This window comes from Callorhinus ursinus, unplaced genomic scaffold (genome assembly GCF_003265705.2).
Source record: "Callorhinus ursinus isolate GAN/ISIS: 27379988/994484 unplaced genomic scaffold, GSC_fseal_2.0 scaffold16, whole genome shotgun sequence".
Classification (NCBI taxonomy): Eukaryota; Metazoa; Chordata; class Mammalia; order Carnivora; family Otariidae; genus Callorhinus; species Callorhinus ursinus.
Genome location: NW_027397078.1, coordinates 36044254 through 36067224, shown reverse-complemented (window position 1 = coordinate 36067224; position 22971 = coordinate 36044254). Strand labels below are relative to the sequence as shown.

General features: G+C 41.4%; 1 protein-coding gene across 2 annotated transcripts in view; it reads right to left on the bottom strand.

Moving 5' to 3' along the window:
- The window catches only part of ARHGAP6 (Rho GTPase activating protein 6), a 246277-nt gene that overhangs the window by 169321 nt on the left and 53985 nt on the right, over window positions 1-22971 (bottom strand). The window contains exon 1 of one of the 2 annotated variants that reach the window (XM_073902102.1): window positions 2778-2885. The exons of the other annotated variant lie outside the window; for it this stretch is intronic. The gene's annotated coding sequence lies outside the window, so the exon portion shown is untranslated. Of the gene's footprint in view, window positions 1-2777; window positions 2886-22971 lie in introns of those variants that run through there. 2 annotated transcript variants of the gene reach the window in all.

Here is a 22971-nt window from a genome sequence, read left to right as displayed (position 1 = left end):
TGATGTGGTCTCATTTAACCCACAACACACTTGAAGTGCAGAGTGGGAAATATAAATGGGAACACTATTCTCATTCATCTGAGGGCCTGGTAAAGAGAGGCGTTCTCCATTGTGGTATAGGAGAAAGAGCACTGGGTCGGGGTCAGAGGTCCCCTTCTGTGCCTCTAGACCAGAGACTATTTCCTGTGAGTCCTGTGGAATCTCCTGGGTCCATATCAGTAGCCTGGCCCACTGTAGGATCTCAATCCAGAACTTGCCGGATAAATGAAATAATGAGCATGGTATGATTCTGGGCTAGTCACTTGACCATCTTTGAGATTTAGTTTCCTTCCCTGTAAATATAAATTAGATGCTTGAGAAGAGTAGACCAGGCACTATGCTTGTCTTGTTCTCTATTCATCTCCCCCTCAGACTGGTGGGCAACCCATTTTATTCCTGTTTTTTGTACTACAGGGATAACAATGGTTGCCACAAAGGGTGGATGGAAAAATGTATCATGAGGAAGGAGACAGAGACCACTGGTGGGGATTGGAGTGTCATGGTTTTGGAAAGGAATGTGCTGAAAATATAGACACCTACTAGCATTTTTCACTGAACCAATAATGTTATAACAAACACTTCCCAAATTCACCCTCTCTGTGAAGCCTTTTTACGGTAACCCCCACCTCATCTTTCTGGTGTCTCCTTTCCCTGATATTTTACCTTATTTCTTTATTTTTTGTTTCTAGGACAGTGGTCCCTTCTCACTTACTTTATTTTCTGCTCTTTATTGGCTATCCCCTGACACAGCAGAATGGGAGTATCACCCACGGCAGGGATGTGCATCTGTTTCATTCAGAGCTGTATCTCCAAAACCCAGAACAGTGTCTGCTCACAGTAGGCATTCAACACATATTTATTGAATAAATGAATCACTGAATGAGAGAAAGGAGTATACTCTTCTTTAGATCTAAAGAGAGGAACTAGATGTTTCCAAGTATAAATTTTCCAAAAAAGAAAAGGAAGCATTAATTGAAGACAAATTTTGGAATCTTATTAAATCTCGGAGGAGAAGGACAACCACTTTTGTCAGAAAAACTAAGGTAAGGAGACCCAACATCCCAACAAATTCAGTAACCAGAGTGGTTGCTTAAACACAGATGCTCTTGGTTATCTGTAAACATGTATAAGGAAGGAATGCTGTTGGACTTTAGGCTATCCTGAGGCCTGGGAGCTAGCAGGATACAAGGAGACACAAGATCTTCAGAATCGGTAGGTGTGCATTTGAATTCTTGCTCTGCCTCTTAATGCCTATTGACTTTGAGCAGCTAGAGAACCTTCCATGTCTCCGTTTTCTCCTTCCTAAAAATGGAAGATGGCCCCTTGCCTTGCAAAGTTGTGAGGGTGAAATGAAAAGATGTAAGTAAACCCAGGAGACAGAGAACTTTCAACAGGCCATGACTTTCTCACCATTGCTTCCTGTCACCCTCCCAGCTTTGCCCCCACTAGCAGCAGCCTTGCCCAAGTCGCCGAACCCCTTGGTCTCCAGTGCCCTCTCCGACAAGATGAACAATTGGGTTAGAATGATTCCAAACAGATCTGCCACTCTGAAAATCCTGTGCACTCACTTTTACCTCCCCAAATACATAATTATGGGGCTGGATGAAATAAAGAGATATTGTAGAGATAATCTAGACTTATCTACAGAGGATTATTAAGTATCGTGAGTTGTGTGTGTTATAATTCTATACTCATAACCCCAAAGTGTAGTTTTTCCTTAACGAGTCTTCCGGAAGAAGAGTTATAGTCCATGTCTCAGCAGTTCAAACTCCAGAGAGTTTTTCAATGTTTGGGAGGGGCTGAAGAGGCCCAATATTTTAAAGATGAATGTAATTTGGTGCTGAAATCTTCCTTTTGCATTTATGACTGTGTCCCAAAAGAGAATCCCAGAAAAGAGAAGTGTGGCTCAGAAATATCAAGAGACCTCCTAAGAATCCAGCAAAGTTTCATACTCATTTCAGTTGATTGATGCTTTAAAATTGCTATTCATTTACAAGTTCCCACATTTGTACTGCCCAGACAGGATGAATTTGACAACCTGTGAATAATGGAAAAAGGAAGAAAATCAAGTTACCAGACAAATTATTTTCCCTTTGGGCCATGTGCACCCCATAAGATACCTTGGATACAGCACTTACATCACAGAAAAGTTTACTTAGGATTAGCAGAAAATAGTTTACTGGTTGCCGTCCAGTCTTTAAAAGTCCTTTTTAAGAAATTAACCTATTCAAAGAGTTCCCAGAGGAGAAAAATCTTTTAATTCTAATACCTTTGCCCAGAGAAAAACTGGTCAGAAATATTTCCTAATACACTAGTGAAAAAGAGCTCCCTTGAGTACAACCACGATTTTTAATGCCTTAAGGCATGTCTTGGTCTGAACAACATATCTTCAGGTCATATTCAAATTAGACACCTTTGGGTCATAGTCCAATCCTACACACACATACACACACACTCTGCACCACCCATTTCTCCCATTTCCTCCTGTAACCAGAAAATGGAATGTTTTGGTGCCACCACGCACACCCTTCCATTTGCATAAAACTAATGGCTTTAACTCACTAAAGAAGCACAAGAACATCATCAGGGCTGAAATTAGTCAAAATGAATAAAAGTTGTTAAGACAAAAATAAACCTTAAATTATAATATAACTTGGCCTGGACCAACAGCTACCATGTTAAAATAAATATCTATATCACATAATTAAATACAGGTGACCTAGAAACACCCAACTTACAAATATCCTGTACGTGGGAACAGCCAACCCAAGTGAGTCGGACCAGGACTAGGGCAGGCTCTCCCCAGGTCTGAAGGCGGGAGAAGGATTCCCCTTGGTCTCTTCCTGCTGGACACCAGTGTTGGTAGTGATTAGAGTAGAAGGGAGAAATGGGCAGCCATGGTTCTCATGCCACCACAGTATTCCCTTCCCACCATGCTCACCGAGGAATCCATTTCCCATAAATGTTACAAAGAGTGCCTTGGTTCCCAGGCGGGTCCATCAGAAGTCCGCTGGGCCCACAGTGCAGCTGGAACTGTGCTATTAATACTAGGCTGACTTCCCACTTGGAAGCCAACTCTAGCCCTGACAGTGTTCATCAGTTCTGTTATGGTTAAATGGATTTGTGGGCGGTCCTGGGAGCCTGCCAGTTAGAACATCCTTTCTGTGGGAAAATTCCTGCCGAGGCCCAAACAACTCACTGACAAACACGGTTGTAGACCACACGTTGGGAGACCCTTAGGCATTGACAAATCAATCCTCACCTTTCCCTTCTGGAAGTGCTTGGGTGATCGTTAAGAGTAAACCATCGCACGGATAAACCTACGATGGGTACAACACTCGGCACCTGGCCATGGTAACTAATAGGTATATTTTGCTGTCATCATTAATACAGTAACAGGTCTACCTCCTCCCTGACACACATACACATGTACACACTCATTAGGACACTTTAGACCCATCGCATGCATGCATGCACTCCACCGTGCAATGTTCCATGCGAACATGTTTTCATCTACACAGAAGTGTCTTTGTCTTTTCTTGGAGAAAAACTGAACCATGATCCAAGCTTGAACTGCGTACTTTAGCTGTTGTTTCCTTGCTCTGGGGATTGATTTGTACTTGTTCATCTACATTTTCGACTGGCCCCTCCCCAGGCCAAAAAGACAACTGTAGGACAACCAGCCAAAGCATGGAGATGCTCAACCACGGGACAGAAAGTGAAAGAGTTGTAATCAAGATTAGACCTGGGGCCTGAGTAACATCATGTTCAAATCAACCGAGAGACTCTCTATTGCATAACAGGTACTCTCAGATTGGTGAAACTTACACGTGCAAAGGATATTGTTCTCATCAATGGCAAAGAGAGTTTGGTAAAAGTTGATGAATAACAAACCTGAATCATTTGTACACACATACACAGAGCTAACAACGCAGCGGAGGAGATGTTGGATGATTTCATTAGCAGATTGTACTCTGCTAGGAGATGAAAAATATTCACTGCCTCGGAGCCTTAAAAATGCACACTGTTAACCCGTGCAAGGGACACAATGGTGGTGCTGAAGCAGGTACATTCAATATACCTTCAGTTTTTGCAGCCAAAGAAGCCAGAGCTGCGTTATTTACTTAACAGGAACCACGGGAGACCACAGCGGTCCATGGAAGAGCAGAGGGTTTCCCAAATCCAGTGTCTTCTTAAGGTCAGTTGATCAGTCTTTGATCAAAGGGCAAGGGCAGAGACAAGCACCAAGTTCAGTGTTGTGACCCGTCCTCCAGGGCGGGGATCAGAAGAGATTTCAGCACACCTGAATGATCTCCGCTACAGAGCCATTAATGATACTTCAGCTTTGCTCTTACATCTTCTTTCTTACTTAATCACCCCCAAGGATAAAATATTCTCGCATCCATGGGGAATCTGAAATGAAGTAAGAGCAGATTTGGGCTTATTCTTAAAATGCCTGAGAATGATCTTTTAGTTGGTATATAATACATGTAAATATCAATAAATATTTGTATACTATGTATATATACTATGTTTACCTAAATTGATATATATATATACATATACATATATATATATATATATATATACTGTGCATATGTGTATAGGTACATACTGCTTTTGCACACAATATGGATGCTAACTGACCTTTAAAAATGCCTTCAAAGTGTACTATTGAGTTCAAGCATACTTAGGACCATATCCATCTGTGGGCAGCTAATCAGAAATTACTGCCTCACTAACAGGTTTCCAAACTGAAAGTGAGATGCAAGTGTGCACACCTGCATCAGTTGTTGAAAGCATTATCCTTTACACTACTGCAGAAGTGTCAACACGAATCCACCCTCTGGAGTAGCCACAGCTCCCTGGACTGCTCAGTCTGATCAATACACAGAGGTAAGCCCCAGAAAGAAAGTGTTCCCTAATAGGCATTTGGAAAGAAGGCAAAAAATAATTTCCCCATCCACATTAGGTAAACCTGTATGGTGCTGCGGAAACAGAAAAAGGTATTAATTCCACATAGTGCTCTCTCCCAGGCAAAAGCATTTTAAAATAAAAGCTTTTAAAAAAGTTCTAATTTCAATTCACCCTGAGAACTAAACTTCTTCCTTTCAGGGAATTTACCAGTCTTGACCAGTGTTTAGAAGTCTTTAGCGCTGATACATTTGCTGGGGTGCACTTGCCTGACCAGAAGCAATCTGTCTTGCTCAACAGTAATGCTATACTATACTCAAAACAAAACAAAACAAAATTAAACACCAGAAAAAAAAAAAAAAAGGATGGCGGATATGTTAATCTGGGCTAAGTTGTCCCAAAGGCCACACCTATTTCTTGGTAGTTGATCAAACCCAGTTTAGGATAAGGAGTTTGAATACGTGGCAAGCGGCCCAAATGAATTTGTGCCAGGTCCCACCTTGTTTCGATTCCTTCTTCCCTAATTGCTCCACTTCCTCTCAGCACTTTCTGGTCATTCTCCCTGACCCCATCATTGGAGAGGGTTGTGTCCATAAAGTGGGTGCAGTCATATTCTAGACAAGTCACTGCCTGGGGTTTCTAATGAGCCAGTAATAGTCTGTGACTGCATCAGGCAAACTTTTCATGCAGAGATGCTCAGAATACCTGAAAAGGATAGAGAAGCTAACTTTTTATCGTTGCCAAGCTAACAAGACAGGTTGGATTTTTGGTGCCTGATTGCTAATAAATGGTTATATGTATGGAAGAATTTGGTCTTTCATAAAACCTGATAGGGATATGGTGGAACAGTAGTTAACGTTTACCACCTTGCATTTCTTTTTTTTTTAATTTTTTATTGTTATGTTAATCACCATACATTACATCATTAGTTTTTGATGTAGTGTTCCATGATTCATTGTTTGTGCATAACACCCAGTGCTCTACGCAGAATGTGCCCTCTTTAATACCCATCACCAGGCCAACCCATCCCCCCACCCCCTCCCCTCTAGAACCCTCAGTTTGTTTTTCAGAGTCCATCATCTCTCATGGTTCCTCTCCCCCTCTGACTTACTCCCCTTCATTCTTCCCCTCCTGCTATCTTCTTCTTTTTTTTTCTTAACATATATTGCATTATTTATTTCAGAAGTACAGATCTGTGATTCAACAGTCTTGCACAATTCACAGCGCTCACCATAGCACATACCTTCCCCAGTGTCTATCACCCAGCCACCCCATCCCTCCCATCCCCCACTACTCCAGCAACACTCAGTTTCTTTCCTGAGATTAAGAATTCCTCATATCAGTGAGGTCATAGGATACATGTCTTTCTCTGATTGACTTATTTCACTCAGCATGACACCCTCCAGTTCCATCCACGTCCTTGCAAATGGCAAGATCTCATTCCTTTGGATGGCTGCATAATATTCCATTGTGTATATATACCACATCTTCTTTATCCATTCATCTGTCGATGGACATCTCGGCTCTTTCCACAGTTTGGCTACTGTGGACATTGCTGCTATAAACATTGGGGTGCACGTACCCCTACGGATCCCTACATTTGTATCTTTGGGGTAAATACCCAGTAGTGCAATCGCTGGATCGTATGGTAGCTCTATTTTCAACTGTTTCAGGAACCTCCATACTGTTTTCCAGAGTGGTTGCACCAGCTTGCGTTCCCACCAACAGTGTAGGAGGGTTCCCCTTTCTCCGCATCCCCGCCAACATCTGTCGTTTCCTGACTTGTTAATTTTAGCCATTCTGACTGGTGTGAGGTGGTATCTCATTGAGGTTTTGATTTGGATTTCCCTGATGCCGAGCGATGTTGAGCACTTTTTCATGTGTCTGTTGGCCATTTGGATGTCTTCTTTGGAAAAATGTCTGTTCATGTCTTCTGCCCATTTCTTGATTGGATTATTTGTTCTTTGGGTGTTGAGTTTGATAAGTTCTTTTTTTTTTTTTTAAAGATTTTATTTATTTATTTTAGAGAGAGAATGAGATAGAGAGAGAGCATGAGAGGGGAGAGGGTCAGAGGGAGAAGCAGACTCCCCGCCAAGCAGGGAGCCCGATGCGGGACCCGATCCCAGGACTCCAGGATCATGACCTGAGCTGAAGGCAGTCGCTTAACCAACTGAGCCACCCAGGCGCCCGATAAGTTCTTTATAGATTTTGGATACTAGCCTTTTATCTGATATGTCATTTGCAAATATTTTCTCCCATTCTGTCGGTTGTCTTTTGGTTTTGTGGACTGTTTCTTTTGCTGTGCAAAAGCTTTTTATCTTGATGAAATCCCAATAGTTCATTTTTGCCCTTGTTTCCCTTGCCTTTGGCGACGTTTCTAGGAAGAAGTTGCTGCGGCTGAGGTCGAAGAGGTTGCTGCCCGTGTTCTCCTTTAGGATTTTGATGGACTCCTGTCTCAAACGTTTAGGTCTTTCAACCATTTGGAGTCTATTTTTGTGAGGGGTGTAAGGAAATGGTCCAGGTTCATTCTTCTGCATGTGGCTGTCCAATTTTCCCAACACCATTTGTTGAAGAGACTGTCTTTTTTCCATTGGACATTCTTTCCTGCTTTGTCAAAGATGAGTTGACCATAGAGTTGAGGGTCCATTTCTGGGCTCTCGAATCTGTTCCATTGATCTATGTGTCTGTTTTTGTGCCAGTACCATACTGTCTTGATGATGACAGCTTTGTAATAGAGCTTGAAGTCCGGAAATGTGATGCCGCCAGCTTTGCTTTTCTTTTTCAATATTCCTCTGGCTATTTGGGGTCTCTTCTGGTTCCATACAAATTTTAGGATTATCTGTTCCATTTCTTTGAAAAAAGTGGATGGTATTTTGATGGGGATTGCATTGAATGTGTAGATTGCTCTAGGTAGCACTGACATCTTCACAATGTTTGTTCTTCCAATCCATGAGCATGGAACGTTTTTCCATTTCTTTGTGTCTTCTTCAATTTCTTTCATGAGTATTCTATAGTTTTCTGAGTACAGATCCTTTTCCTCTTTGGTTAAATTTATTCCTAGGTATCTTATGGTTTTGGGTGCCATTGTAAATGGGATCGACTCCTTGATTTGTCTCTCTTCTGTCTTGTTGTTGGTGTATAGGAATGCCACTGATTTCTGTGCATTGATTTTATATCCTGCCCCTTTACTGAATTCCTGTATGAGTTCTAGCAGTTTTGGGGTGGAGTCTTTTGGCTTTTCCACATACAGTATCATATCATCTGCAAAGAGTGAGAGTTTGACTTCCTCCTTGCCGATTTGGATGCCTTTGATTTCTTTTTGTTGTCTGATTGCTGTGGCTAGGACTTCTAATACTATGTTGAATAGCAGTGGTGATAGTGGACATCCCTGCCGCGTTCCTGACCTTAGGTGGAAAGCTCTCAGCTTTTCCCCATTGAGAATGATATTCGCTGTAGGTTTTTCATAGATGGCTTTTATGATATTGAGGTATGTACCCTCTATCCCTATACTCTGAAGAGTTTTGATCAAGAAAGGATGCTGTACTTCGTCAAATGCTTTTTCTGCATCTATTGAGAGGATCATATGATTCTTGTTCTTTCTTTTGTTAATGTATCACGTTGAATGATTTGCGGACGTTGAACCAGCCTTGCAGCCCAGGGATAAATCCCACTTGGTCATGGTGAATAATCCTTTTAATGTACTGTTGGATCCTATTGGCTAGTATTTTGGTGACAATTTTTGCATCCATGTTCATCAAGGACATTGGTCTGTAATTCTCCTTTTTGATGGGGTCTTTGTCTGGTTTTGGGATCAAGGTAATGGTGGCCTCATAAAATGAGTTTGGAAGTTTTCCTTCCATTTCTATTTTTTGGAACAGTTTCAGGAAAAAAGGTATTAATCTTCTTTAAATGTCTGATAGAATTCCCCTGGGAAGCCATCTGGCCCTGGGCTTTTGTTTGTTGGGAGATTTTTGATGACTGCTTCAATTTCCTTAGTGGTTATAGGTCTGTTCAGGTTTTCTATTTCTTCCTGGTTGAATTTTGGTAGTTGATACATCTCTAGGAATGCACCCATTTCTTCCAAGTTATCTAATTTGCTGGCATAGAGTTGCTCATAATATGTTCTTATAATTGTATTTCTTTGGGGTTGGTTGTGATCTCTCCTCTTTCATTCATGATTTTGTTGATTTGGGTCATTTCTCTTTTCTTTTTGATCAGTCTGGCCAGGGGTTTATCAATCTTGTTAATTCTTTCAAAGAAACAGCTCCTAGTTTCACTGATCTGTTCTACTGTTCTTTTGGTTTCTATTTCGTCGATTTCTGCTCTGATCTTTATGATTTCTCTTCTCCTGCTGGGTTTAGGCTTTATTTGCTGTTCTTTCTCCAGCTCCTTTAGGTGTAGGGTTAGATTGTGTATTTGAGACCTGTCTTGTTTCTTGAGAAAGGCTTGTATTGCTATATACTTTCCTCTCAGGACTGCCTTTGCTGTATCCCAAAGATTTTGAACAGTTGTGTTTTCATTTTCATTGGTTTCCATGAATTTTTTAAATTCTTCTTTAATTTCCTGGTTGACCCATTCATTCTTTAGTAGGACGCTCTTTAGCCTCCATGTATTTGAGTTCTTTCTGACTTTCCTCTTGTGATTGAGTTCTAGTTTCAAAGCATTGTGGTCTGAAAATATGCAGGGAATAATCCCAATCTTTTGGTACCGGTTGAGACCTGATTTGTGATCCGGGATGTGATCAATTCTGGAGAATGTTCCATGGGCACTAGAGAAGAATGTGTATTCCGTTGCTTTGGGATGGAATGTTCTGAATATGTCTGTGAAGTCCATTTGGTCCAGTGTGTCATTTAAAGTCTTTATTTCCTTGTTGATCTTTTGCTTAGATGATCTGTCCATTTCAGTCAGGGGGGTGTTAAAGTCCCCCACTATTATTGTATTGCTGTCCGTGTGTTTCTTCGCTTTTGTTATTAATTGCCTTATATAATTGGCTGCTCCCATGTTCGGGGCATAGATATTTACAATTGTTAGATCTTCTTGTTGGATAGACCCTTTAAGTAGGATATAGTGTCCTTCTTCATCTCTTATTACAGTCTTTGCTTTAAAATCTAATTTGTCTGATATAAGGATTGCCACCCCAGCTTTCTTTTGATGTCCATTAGCATGGTAAATGGTTTTCCACCCCCTCACTTTCAATCTGGGGGTGTCTTTGGGTCTCAAATGAGTCTCTTGCAGACAGCATATTGATGGGTCTTATTTTTTAATCCAATCTGATAGCCTGTGTCTTTTGATTGGGGCATTGAGCCCATTTACATTCAGGGTAACTATTTAAAGATATGAATTTAGTGCCACTGTATTGCCTGTAAGGTGACTGTTACTGTATATTGTCTGTGTTCCTTTCTGATCTATGCTGCTTTTAGGGTCTCTCTTTGCTTAGAGGACCCCTTTCGATATTTCTTGGAGGGCTGGTTTTGTGTTTGCAAATTCCTTTAGTTTTTGTTTGTCCTGGAAGCTTTTTATCTCTCCTTCAATTTTCAATGACAGCCTAGCTGGATATAGTATTCTTGGCTGCATATTTTTCTCGTTTAGTGCTCTGAAGATATCATGCCAGTCCTTTCTGGCCTGCCAGGTCTCTGTGGATAGGTCTGTTGCCAATCTAATGTTTCTACCATTGTAGGTTACATACCTCTTCTCCTGAGCTGCTTTCAGGATTTTCTCTTTGTCTCTGAGACTTGTAAGTTTTACTATTAGATGTCAGGGTGTTGACCTTTTATTGATTTTGAGAGGGGTTCTCTGTGCCTCCTGGATTTTGATGCCTGTTTCCTTCCCCACATTAGGGAAGTTCTCTGCTATAATTTGCTCCAATATACCTTCTGCCCCTCTCTCTCTTTCTTCTTCTTCTGGGATCCCAATTATTCTAATGTTGTTTCGTCTTATCGTATCGCTTATCTCTCGAATTCTGCCCTCATGATCCTGTGGTTGTTTCTCTCTCTTTTTCTCAGCCTCTTTATTTTCCATCATTTGGTCTTCTATATCGCTGATTCTCTCTTCTGTACCACCTTTCACTTCTTTAATGGTTTCCATTATCTACCAAAGACAGCCTAATAGTTGTGAGTGTCCAAACTAGTCGGGGTCCAGGGTCAGTGTGCAACATCTATCCTACAAGCTCATTGTCATGATTAAATGAAATATATACACATATTTTTTCACCACCACCACCACCACCATCATGATCATCATCATCCTTTAATGGGAAATAAGGACTACTCATACAGACTCACTACACCACAGAATTTTAGTTAGGAAGGGAATGTGATCTACGATAGAATAAACTCAAAGGTAAACATAGTAATCTACAGTTCTTTTATATAGAAGGATGTCCCAATAGTTCCTTAGCCTCAATATATTTTTCCTCAACAGACCATCTATCTCCACTTTTCTCCCATTACCAAGGAGCCTGAAGGTTTACATAAATGACCAATTTCAGTGAAGTACTGGACAAAACTTTCTGGAACCTTTGTGGACCAGACAGTAAAATGTAGCAGAAATGGTTGTACATTCATGTGAACTTAAGAACTAATTAACCCAGGCACCAGGGTGGCTCAGACAGTTAAGTGTCTGACTCTTGATTTCTGCTCAGGTCATGATCTCAGGGTCATGAGATGGAGCCCCGAGTCAGGCTTAAGATGATTCTCTCTCCTTCTCCCTCTGCCCCTCCCTACCTACCCCTCCCCCACTCTCTTGCGCTCCCTGTCTAAAAAAAAAAAAAAAAGGAAAGAACTAATTAACAAAGAGGGCAAAACTACAATGGCAGACACTTGGCCCCAGCTTGCTCAACAACTTCATCAAAAACTGACATAAAAGTCTAGATCATGCTTATCAAATTTGCAGATGGCACTAAGCTAAGAAAAATAGATAATAAGGGAGAATTAGGGTTTTAAAATATAGTTTAAGTTTACATATAATAATTTAATTAGCTCCAAATGTTTAGAATGAGACTAAAACAAAAAGATTCAAAAAATTAGAGAGAAGTTTGCATTTAAATTATAAGAAAAATTAATCAGAGATAGAGAAGTGACTTGAGGAATAGGTAGAGCTCTTTGTCCACTAAGCTCAAAGGAAATCTGACCAAAGTGCTAAACCAGGTAAAGGAAACTTAGGCTGCATGACAAGAACTTGGGAATCCAACTCAAGAAAAGTGATAATGCCCTGGGTTCCACCCAGACCACGATACTCCTGGAGCAGCAAACTGTTCAGAGGCCACGCCTTTGAAAGACACTGATGCATCCAGCAAACCCTGAATAGGGTAGTGTGGCTAGGAGGGGAAGTTTCTGGAGAGTCATTTAACAAAACTTTGAAGTCCACAAAAGGAATTAAGGCTGTTTAGTCTGCCTGGGGTTGGGATAACAGAAATGTGGGATAACAGAAATGCTGACTGGCCAGCAGGTAAATTCAGTAGTAGATCTGGCCTATCTTTTGTTTTTTTAATTTAATTTTATTATCTTATGTTAATCACCATACATTACATCATTAGTTTTTGATGTAGTGTTCCATGATTCATTGTTTGCTTATAACACCCAGTGCTCCCTGCCATAAGTGCCCTCATTAATATCCATCACCAGGCTAACCCATCCCCCCAACCCCCTCCCCTCTAGAGCCCTCAGTTTGTTTCTCAGTCTCTCATGGTTCGTCTCCCCCTCCGATTGCCCCCCCTTCATTTTTCCCTTCCTACTATCTTCTTTTTTTTTCCAACTCATTTTATGAGGCCAGCATTACCTTGATCCCAAAACCAGACGAAGACCCCATCAAAAAGGAGAATTACAGACCAATATCCCTGATGAACATGGATGCAAAAATTCTCACCAAAATACTAGCCAACAGGATCCAACGGTACATTAAAAGGATTATTCACCACGACCAAGTGGGATTTATTCCTGGGCTGCAAGGTTGGTTCAACATCCGCAAATCAATCAACGTGATACAATACGTTAATAGAGGAAATAAGAACCATATGATCCTCTCAACAGATGTAGATCTGGCCTCTCTTTCAAGAGAGAAGATTTCAAATGACTGAATGGGAATTCTGGGGAGTAGTCCCAGGCTTTCCCAAGGAGATCCTTCCTAAAGAAAACATTTACCCAACCATAAGTGACTTAGGGGTAAGGAGATTCTCAACACTCAGAGGCTCGTGCAGATAACCATTGGCTCATCCATCCTCAACGTGGAGCAAAAGATTCCCGCTTTGGGGGAAAGGCCAAACATATGACCTTTGAGGTCCCACCACTGTGATTCAATTCTCCTACATTACTTCTGACGACAGGAAGAAAAGGCAGGGGTTCGTTAAGGGAGAAGGAGATGCTTAGAAAGGGGAGACGCAAAGTTTACTGATGGCTCTGGCTGGCTAAGGAGTGTAGCAGGTGGCAGAGTCTCCCTGACAAACAGATCCATGCTAATTAAATAATAAAGGCCCGAACCAAACGTTAGAAGTTCACTTAAGGCTGATCCTATTCTGAAGACAATGTAGTGGGAGACAGCTTTGCCAGCACCCTATACGCTATCCACACCCTCTGAAGAATGGGATGATGCCTCACGCTTTTTCACGTCGGCCCCAACAGCTTAGCTACGGGGCATGCAGCAGGTGCTCCCCAGCCCCTTGCTGCTCGGTTAACCTTCGACTTTTTCTCCAGGGGATTCAGGTTAAAGAATGAGGAACGATTCACCCACGGTGGAAAGTCTAGTTAGGCCAGGTGGCTATTTGCTTGACTGCTTTCACTAGGGTAAACGATCCTAACCTAATTGGAAGTATTTGGACATCAGAGTGATAAAAACATGGTTTAGGCTGTCTTGTGGCAAAATATCATAGTAGTGTGTCAACATGGGTTTTTTCTTAAATCTTTCAATCGCTGGTCATTTTTTTAACTTGTCTTTTCAAAAATATTATACTTTTCTGATATCTGATGGGACATTAATGAATTTTGTTAGACTGCACTTCAACACTATAATGATTCAATATCATTATTTGATATAATGTTGTAAGATACATAGCATATATTGTATTTTAATATAATATAGGTACCTTTTAATAACTAACAAAACTCTCTAGAAGATTTATATCCATCTAATCACTATATAGTTAAATTACAACAAAGCAACTTGAGAATCTATCACGTCATTAAATAACACAAAACATCCACATTGCCTTGACCCAGAAACGAGGAAAACGATGCTACAGAGTTAAAGTCAGGTGAGAACATTACTGTAGGGCATACTGACTGAAGGGAGCACATTTTCAAATATCTGCTTTACCTCTTTATTGCTCTTGGTTATGCTCTTAGTCCTAACTGAGTCTGTGGCTCCGGTTAGTTCATTTTCACCTTTTATTGCTGGGGAATTTCATCACAGCTCTATGACCTGCCAGTAGATGACTCTTTGGGTCAACTGAGAATACCACGGCCTTCGCTCCTGCAGCCTCTGAGCATTTCACTGTGGATTTTAATTACCATGGTGCTGTGCTTATGAACCACCCCCAAACTGCGTTGAACTGGGAAGTAATTTTCTTCTAGTTACCTTTTAAATTAATATCAAAATGACAGACACATGCACAATGCATCATTCTTTACAGACACCGGTTCATCACGGGACTTAATCACTTCCAGAGCAATGCAAATGGATGAAATCCAAGGGGCTCTGATTCACAGGATTCCTGGCTTTTCTCCCATTCAGTTGGTGGGAAATTCTTTCTCTTTTTAAGTTAGATGAGGGGTGGAGTTAGAGAAATCTGTATCCTACACTCTCATGATTGGGCTCATGCCTTTATTGGGCTCCAAATCTGGTATGTTTTTTGCTCAGTCGATCAGACTCCTAATTCTATCCATTGCGTTCAAATAGCGGCACTATTTTTTTTTCTCCTTCCTTCCCCCAATGTTGCAGCACTTTTCAAATATGGGGCCTCTCTAGCTGGCTGCACAGATCTGCCTGAGTGACACACAGCATCTCTCTTCTGTGCTAATAAGTCACTTACAGCCCAGGGATCATCTCGGGTATCCTCTAAGTCATGACCAGCGGTGTGCTACGGACAGAGCGACTTTCTCAATAAATCTCTACTGTGTAGGTAGAGGAGCTAGGATTACCAACCAGGTCTGCTTTTGTTCAAACTTGTGTCTTAACTATCACTTCTAAAAAACTGAGATATAATTCACATACCATAACATTCACCACCTTAAAGTCTGCAGTCCAGCAGGTTTTAATATGTTCAGAGAGTTGTGCAACCATCACCACAATCAATTTTAAAGCATTTTCACCATTCCAAAAAGAGACTCGTACCCAATAGCAGTTGTTCCCCACTCTGCTCTTCCCCAGTCCCTGCAACCATGAATTTGCTTTCTATGTATTTGCCTATTCTGGGTACTTCATATAAATGCAATCGTACAGTATGGGTCTCTTGCGTCTGCATTCTTTACTTAGCGTAATGTTGTCAAGGCTCACCCATGTTGTAGCACTTACCATTCCTTTTTCTAGCTGAATAATATTCTACTGTATACATATATCGCATTTGCTTATCTATTCACTGGTTGATGGACATTTTGATTGTTTCCACTTTTTGGCTACTATAAATAATGTTGCCATAAACATTCCTGTGCATGTTTCTGTGTGGATATAGGTTTTCATTTCTCTTAGGAAGACATCTAGGAATGGAATTTCTAGGTCGTATAACTATTCTTAACTAGAGCTTAATTATTTTCCTCAGGTGGCCACAAGTGATCTCAATTGTGTAAATTCTCCTACACCTTGACTCTACCACCTTTTTATAACAGAAAACCCAGTTTGGGACATTTCATTCTATTACTCTATTTTATCACCATAAAGGCCATCCATTCATGTCTATGAACAGTTCAACGCAAAGACCTACAGAAAGTCAAAATTAAATTTGTGGCATTTATCTTCTTAAAAAGAAATACATCTTATTTAGAAGAACTCTATAGATAATAGAACAGGTACATTCTCCATTGATTAATAATACTTTCTTACAGTAGTATCTGCCATAGCATTTCCTTAAGAGAGCAAACACTTCCAGTACTCTGTATGATCCATCATTTCTTCCTTCTGTGAGTGTCAAGTCCTTTGACGGGTAATGGCATCAGTCTACATACAAATCTTGTAGGGTCACATCCATCTTCCATGAGACAGTTGACCCAACCTGAATTAGCGATGTCAGAAAAACCTTACTTTTTATATGCAACTTTTTTTTTTTTTCACATTTGGGAACACTTAATTACTCAGAATAACAAAAGAATAAACTTCATTCATTAGTAAGAGGAACTTACTTAGAATCAACAAATTAATTCTGTAAATGGCCCCCAAGGAAGATTAAATGTAATCAGGTTTGCCCATAAGTCCTGTCAATATAACCTCCAAATCATATTTAAACCTATAATAAAAGACTAGTCCATTCAGTACCAAACTTCCTACCACCAGATTCCAGTGTATTCAAAATTCCTAATCATCTTAGCACAAGCATTATTAAACACGATAATTTTACACTGTATTGCTTCACACTTAGAACAATATCCCCTCCCCTGTCTTCTGAGAAGATGCTTCTCCAGGGATCTTGTAGATTTCAGATTTGTTTTCTTTCTCCTGCCTCGCAGCATCAGTGAGACCATTCTGTAAAATCCACTGGGACGGAAGGCCATTCGTATCAATCAGTCACATAGATAAAATTTGCCTTTGGATCTTATGCAAACACTATCCACAAACACAAAATGTTTTCCCCACCTTGTCAGTTGACTAAGAGAACTTGATCTAGATATAGACGCATCATAACAAAAGCACTATTGCCCTCTGCTACCTCACTTTGAAGGCCCTCTTAAAACAAGGAGAAAAAGATAAAAACCATATAAAAGAAAGCTGAGTTACAGGATTTTCCAGCAGTATCGTTCCTACTGGTTTTGCCTGTTTGAGATGGCTACCGAGTTCCACAAATTGCTAATGAGGCCCCCACCCTTGAGATCCACGCACCATGCCGTATCCCTAAACGGAGCCGCAGTATGTGAAGGGAAGTAAAACCTCGAGGGTCAGCACCGGGATGGTGTTGACAAAGAAACCCACGTGCACGGTGCAGTGCAGACTGTTTTCCAAATGACCTCAATCTTTAGAAAGCCCACAAACATACAACTGGGTTGGCTTCCTCCTACCACTTGAAATAATCCCAGTTCACCTCACCCCCCAACCCTGCCGCCTCCCCGCTCACGTGCTAGGCAAATACTTGCCATTTCAACACTTGGCTCAGGCACACAACACGAGCAAGGCAAAGTTTTCTTACATTATTACCCATGGCCAAGTGTATAACTCTGAAGTGGTCTGCTCTCCCTGCCGTTTTTCCATGTGAGTGTAGCATCATCTATAGGCGGACGATCCCCACCAGTGGGGAAGGAACTGCTAACCATTTGTATCTTAGTAAGATGGAAGCCATGAAGCAATAGATGTTTAAGAGTTGGGGTGCCATCTCCCAGATTTGAATGAATTTCCTTTGTAATATCAGTGACAAATTGTCAACTAAACTCAGCTGGTAAAGATAAGTCCACCGAACTTGCTCTTAGACAACCTGAGCTGGAATTTCTCTTCTACCAATAACAAGCCATGTGACCTTGGGAAAGCTACTTAACTTGGTGAGCGGCCTCTGTTAGTTGCCTATCCAGCAGTCATTTCCCCTTCATTTCCCCTTCCCACCTCCTTCCAAATCGAGGTCTGATGTTTTGTTAGCCTTTCAACCTTCCCCCGTGTGACGAAGGGTACATGACCCATCCCTGGTTCCAATGACAGAGCCTCATTATTTTTAGTCATTATTTTTGTGGTTATGCCCTTACATTTGCCAGGACTGTTATCAGGAGGGAAATGGACATCAGATTAAGTTCAGTTGCATAACAATCACAAAAAGAGCAAGAAATAAAAATAACAGTGGCTTGAAATAAGATGCAAGTACAATTCCCTGGTGGAGAAAGAAGCCGGGTGGCAGGCACCCTGGAACACCACAATGCCACCAGGGCAGAGGCTCCCACCAGCTTACTTGTCTGTCAGTTTGCTGTGCTACCTCGGGCCCAACATGGCTGCTCGAGCTCTGGAAAATATATCTGTCCTCCAGCCAACAGGAAGCCCTCATCGGTCACATGGCCACAATTAGCTGTACGGGAGGCAGTGCAAGGCAGGCCGGGAGAGGGGCAGCAACCAAGAGTCATTGCCACAGCATGCAACCCAGTTGCAGCCAATGAGATATGAAGATTCGAGGAAAGTCCCCTGCTAAGGAGGAGAAAGGAAGACGTGGCCTGTACTTCTCTCTCTGGCCCCAATCAGATAGCACGTGATGTTTGGAATTGATGTGGCCATCTTATTACCAATGAGCCATCTTGAAAGCCAACAAATAGAGCAGGACAGAGCCTGCACAGAGAAAGATCTGCCATCCTAATATTTTGTACATGGATCTTACACCACTCTGGATTTCTTATGACGTCAGACTGCAATTTCATTGCTCTTTAATTCTGTTGGAGGGGGAGTATTCTATTACTTGTAGCTGAATTCTTCCTAATCCATTCCACCCATCCAACAGGCCTTCCAAAGTCAAAGACAGTTATTTCTCCTCTTGGTCTGTATTTTCACAAGCTAAGAATTCTAGAGACATAAAAGACGAAACAGTTCTTATTTTAATCACTATTATCAAAATATACCTTGGTTACTATTGGTTTTATTTAAAAAGGAACGCAAAAAAACCCTACTGGACATTCATTTATTCAGGTATTCAAATACTTCCTGAAAAGCATAACAGTTTTAAAATCCTGGCTACACCATTTCTGGCACTGCAATCTAGTGCAAGTAATTTAATCTGTGAGAGCCACAGTTTCCTTATATGAAAAGAAAGGAAAAACACCATCACTTTTTACGAGTGCGTGAAGTTCAGAAATATATGTAAATGACATAATGTCAGATATATACTAGGTGCTCAGTAACTGGAAACTATCATGCCATAGGCAGCCACTGAAGATGCAAAGATGAGACTGGATCTGGTTCAAAGTTGCATTCCTTCCTTCCTTTCTTTCCTTCATTCATTTATACATATATGCACCCATAAATACATCTTCTACCTACTTCCAGAAGGCACTGAAAGAAGGCAAAAGGAAACATCAGAGCAATGTTTTAAGTTCTAGAATAAAGTGTATATACCAAGGAATTACGAGTAGTCAGAGAAAAAGCAGAAACCAGGAGGCAAAAGATGACACCAATGAGCAGAAGCCATGAGGGAAAGAGAAGGGAAGTCAAGAGAAGGTATTTGAGACCACAGAGAAGGGATGGGGAGCGAAGAGAGGCAGGATTGAGGGAGGAAGGTATGATGTGGGTCGGGGGCGGGGAGGAGAGAGACTAAAACAGAGAGTGAGCCAAATTGAGTCTCCAGCCTGGTAAATGTCTAGCATTGCTGAAGACCCATATTTTGCACAGTGATGAGTTCCTTCTGAGTCTTGCCTGGAGTAGGGCGCCAGTTCTCCCAAGGACTACGATGTTTTTCTCCTCTTCGCATTCCTTCCCTTGTAACTTCATCATGAATTCCTCCTATCTGAAACCATCAAGCGTGTCTCTGTTTCTTGCAACGCAAAAAGATCCTGAAACCAAGTAAACGGTAGCTGAAGCCATGGACTTGGAAACAGGGTGAAAGGAATGTGTATACAGTGATAAGGGAAGAGGGCTAAGATGGAAATGCGTTTAAAGAGCAGAAGAAGGAAAAGAGGCCTGCAGAGGAGGTCAAGGGGTAGTACTCGGAGACATCCGGAGACATAGAGGAGTTGTGGGAAATGGAGGAAAAGAGGTTGCCAGGAAGAAACAGAGTTGGATTCAAAGGCCACCAAATTTTAAATGCAATAAGGGCTCATCTTCCTGAATTTGGTAATGAGATCTTCTATAACCCTGAATAAAAGAGATTCAAGAGTGATTGTGTGAAAGTCAGCTGGCAGAGGGCTGAGGAGTGAATAGAGATGAGTATGTAAAGTAGCTCTGAGTGTAAATTATCCTTATGTGAGGTTTAGCTGAAAAAGACAGAAGGGATGGCTTTCAGGAGGGGTTTGCTTGACCCAGTACTTTCATATGGAACTAGCTCTAAGAAAGGAATAGTTCAAGTTTTTTTTTTTTTTAAGGATTTCATGTTTACTTTTATTTTTTAAAAAGATTTTATTTATTTATTTGGGAGAGAGAGCGTGCGCGTGCAAGAGAGAGCATGAGCAGAGGGGAGGGGCAGAAGGAGAGGGAGAAGCAGACTCCCCGCTGAGCAGGGAGCCCGATGCAGGACCCAAGCCCAGGACCCTGGGATCATGACCTGAGCCGAAGTCAGACACTTAACCAACTGAGCCACCCAGGCACCCAGAATATTTCAAGTTTTAAATTCGTTTGCTTTAAGCTCACGAAGTAGTATGTGGAAACAACATGGCTGTCTATAATTTGCCAATTATTGTTACTTGCTCTGGATATAAGCCCATCTCACAAGAGCACCAATGGGGTTGGGTTTCTGGAAGTGACAAATCTTGTAGTTGTGGCTGGCCAATGAATCACCCAGGAAGTTTGAGAGACCAGGATGTTGTTACCTCCAGATCTTGGGTCTTCCAGGCTTCCGCCCTATCGGGCAGGCACATCTGCTTCTGCAAATGAAGGAAACCAAACCAGAATAGAAGACACAGTTGGCAAAGCCACAAAGTCAATCCTTGCCCTCTCCTTCCTGGTTTCCAGCACTGAGCTAGGATGATCTATGTGAGCTGCTTTGGAGCAATCCTGCACTCTGAGAAAAGAACTGAAATAGGAACCACTAATACTGCTTTCCTTTTTCAGCATCTCTGAAATGCCATCGGATTTGTTTACTTGTCCCACAAACTTTAAATGATTTCCTACTATGTGCTAGAATCTGTTGTAGGCACTCGAGAGGAGTGGTGGTCATATAATCATCTTCCTATGTAGTATACATGGCCATGGGTCTTGCATAAGGTCTAATTATTAATAAGGATTCTCACTGTTTATCTAAACGGATGCATCTGTAAATCTCACTAAGCATATTGCATTACTGTTTACAAAGGATGAGGTTGCTGTTTATTTTTCAGCATGGAAGATGCACATGCTGTACTTGGCATTTATGAGGTACGGCTCAGGGTGGACAAAACCTTAAGATAAATACTCCATTCTACAACCCACAAAAGAGGATGAACTCCAAAGCTTCTATGTGTTCCAAGTTTCATCAGGGCCCGTTTGGCCCGGGGTTCCATATGGGTCAGAAGATCCACGTGGCATATTAGAGAGAGGAAGTAAATTCTGTTATCCTCTCAAATGGCATTCTTATCCCACCTCCAATACTAACTTCCTAACATGCCTTGACGATCACTTTTGGATTCATCTTCCATGAATTTATCTAAAATTGTTTTAGAATTTCTGCATTTAAAAATGTTAAGACTATATCACTTTCTTAAAATACAGGTTTAAAAATGGAACAAACATGTTTTCCATTTACGACTCCCACAAGCTTAACTCTTACTCTATAATCATGTCTCTTAATGTTGCTTAAAGGGTATTATCTAGTCCTGTGACGTTCTATTGTGTTATGTCCACCTCTGTATCCCCACAGCCTATAAAATACCTGACAGAGAAGGAGAGGGCTTAATAAAAATTTGGGATGAAATAAAATAATTTAATAAACAAGTACTTGTCACCCCATTTTAATCTGTAGGCTTTAAACTTCCCATCTTTCCACCCTCATTTTTTACAGACTAGAGAATCCTAATATTTCCATGGATTCTCACCAAATAAGCCTTAGGTGCTGTAATTGAGTTGACCATATGTCCCAGTTTCCTTAAGGCAGTTTCAGTTTATGCCTTATGTCCCAGTTTCATTATTACTAGTGACCCTTTCCCTTTCAAAAGTATGCCGGTCTGAATGAACCTGTGTCCACCATTCCCTTGGGCTCCCTTGAGCCCCTCTATAATATTCTATACGTGGACTTCAGGGGCCCCCAGTGAATGCTTTCTTGTACATTGCAGTAGTTTCTGTTTGTTTTGTTCCTCAGTCCCCTTCCTGATGATAAGGTGTTTCTGTGGGCCTTTAGACTATTGGGTATTAGGTAGGAGATGTCTAAGACAAATCTAGGCCAGCGCTTTTCAAATTTTAACAGGCGTATGTATCACCTAGGACTGCTGTGAAAATTCCAATTGTGTTCAGCAGGTCTGGAATGGAAACACAGATTTTGCATTTTTAACTGGCTCCCGGGTGCTACTGGTACTGCTGGGCTGAGGGCCACACTTTGAGAGTCAAGAGCCCGCAAGTGTTCCTAATTAGCCACAAACTTAAAGACCAGCCATCAGGAGACAGTACCACTTAGTACTTATGAGTGTGTGCTTTGGACGCCATAGCACTGAGGTCAAATCCTGCCTCTACCACTTACTACCTGTATGACTTCAAGATCTAATAAAGTATTTGATCTCTCTCTAAGGCACAATTTTCTCATATATGAGATAGAAAGAATAATATCTATCTCGGGGGAGTAATGTGAGGATGAAATGAGATAGTAACTATAAAACAATACTGTCCCTCACCCACTGTGAATGTTCAAAAATGGTGGTAGTTGAAACTGTCATCATCATGGTCATTAAACCGCAGCACACATTCTTCTCCCTTCTACTCTGTGCAGCATTTCCCTGCCACTTCTCCCATTTTATTCAAAGCTTAACATCAGAGGGTACCTGTTCAGGGAAACATCAGAGGGTAATGAGCCATATTTTGAACAGTGCCTTAAAAAAGGACACTTGGGCATGCCAGATTATCTCGCGGTCAGTACCCGCAAGACTAGCAATCGGGGTTTGGACAGAGCCACAGGAAAGGCAGAAAGACACATTTGGTTGAAAGTTGGTGATTGACTCTAGTTCACAGACGGTCCGTTGTCACTTGGGCGAATTGAGTTTCAGGGCTGTGGCTGGCTCCCTGAGTTTGCATGGGTCTGTAACG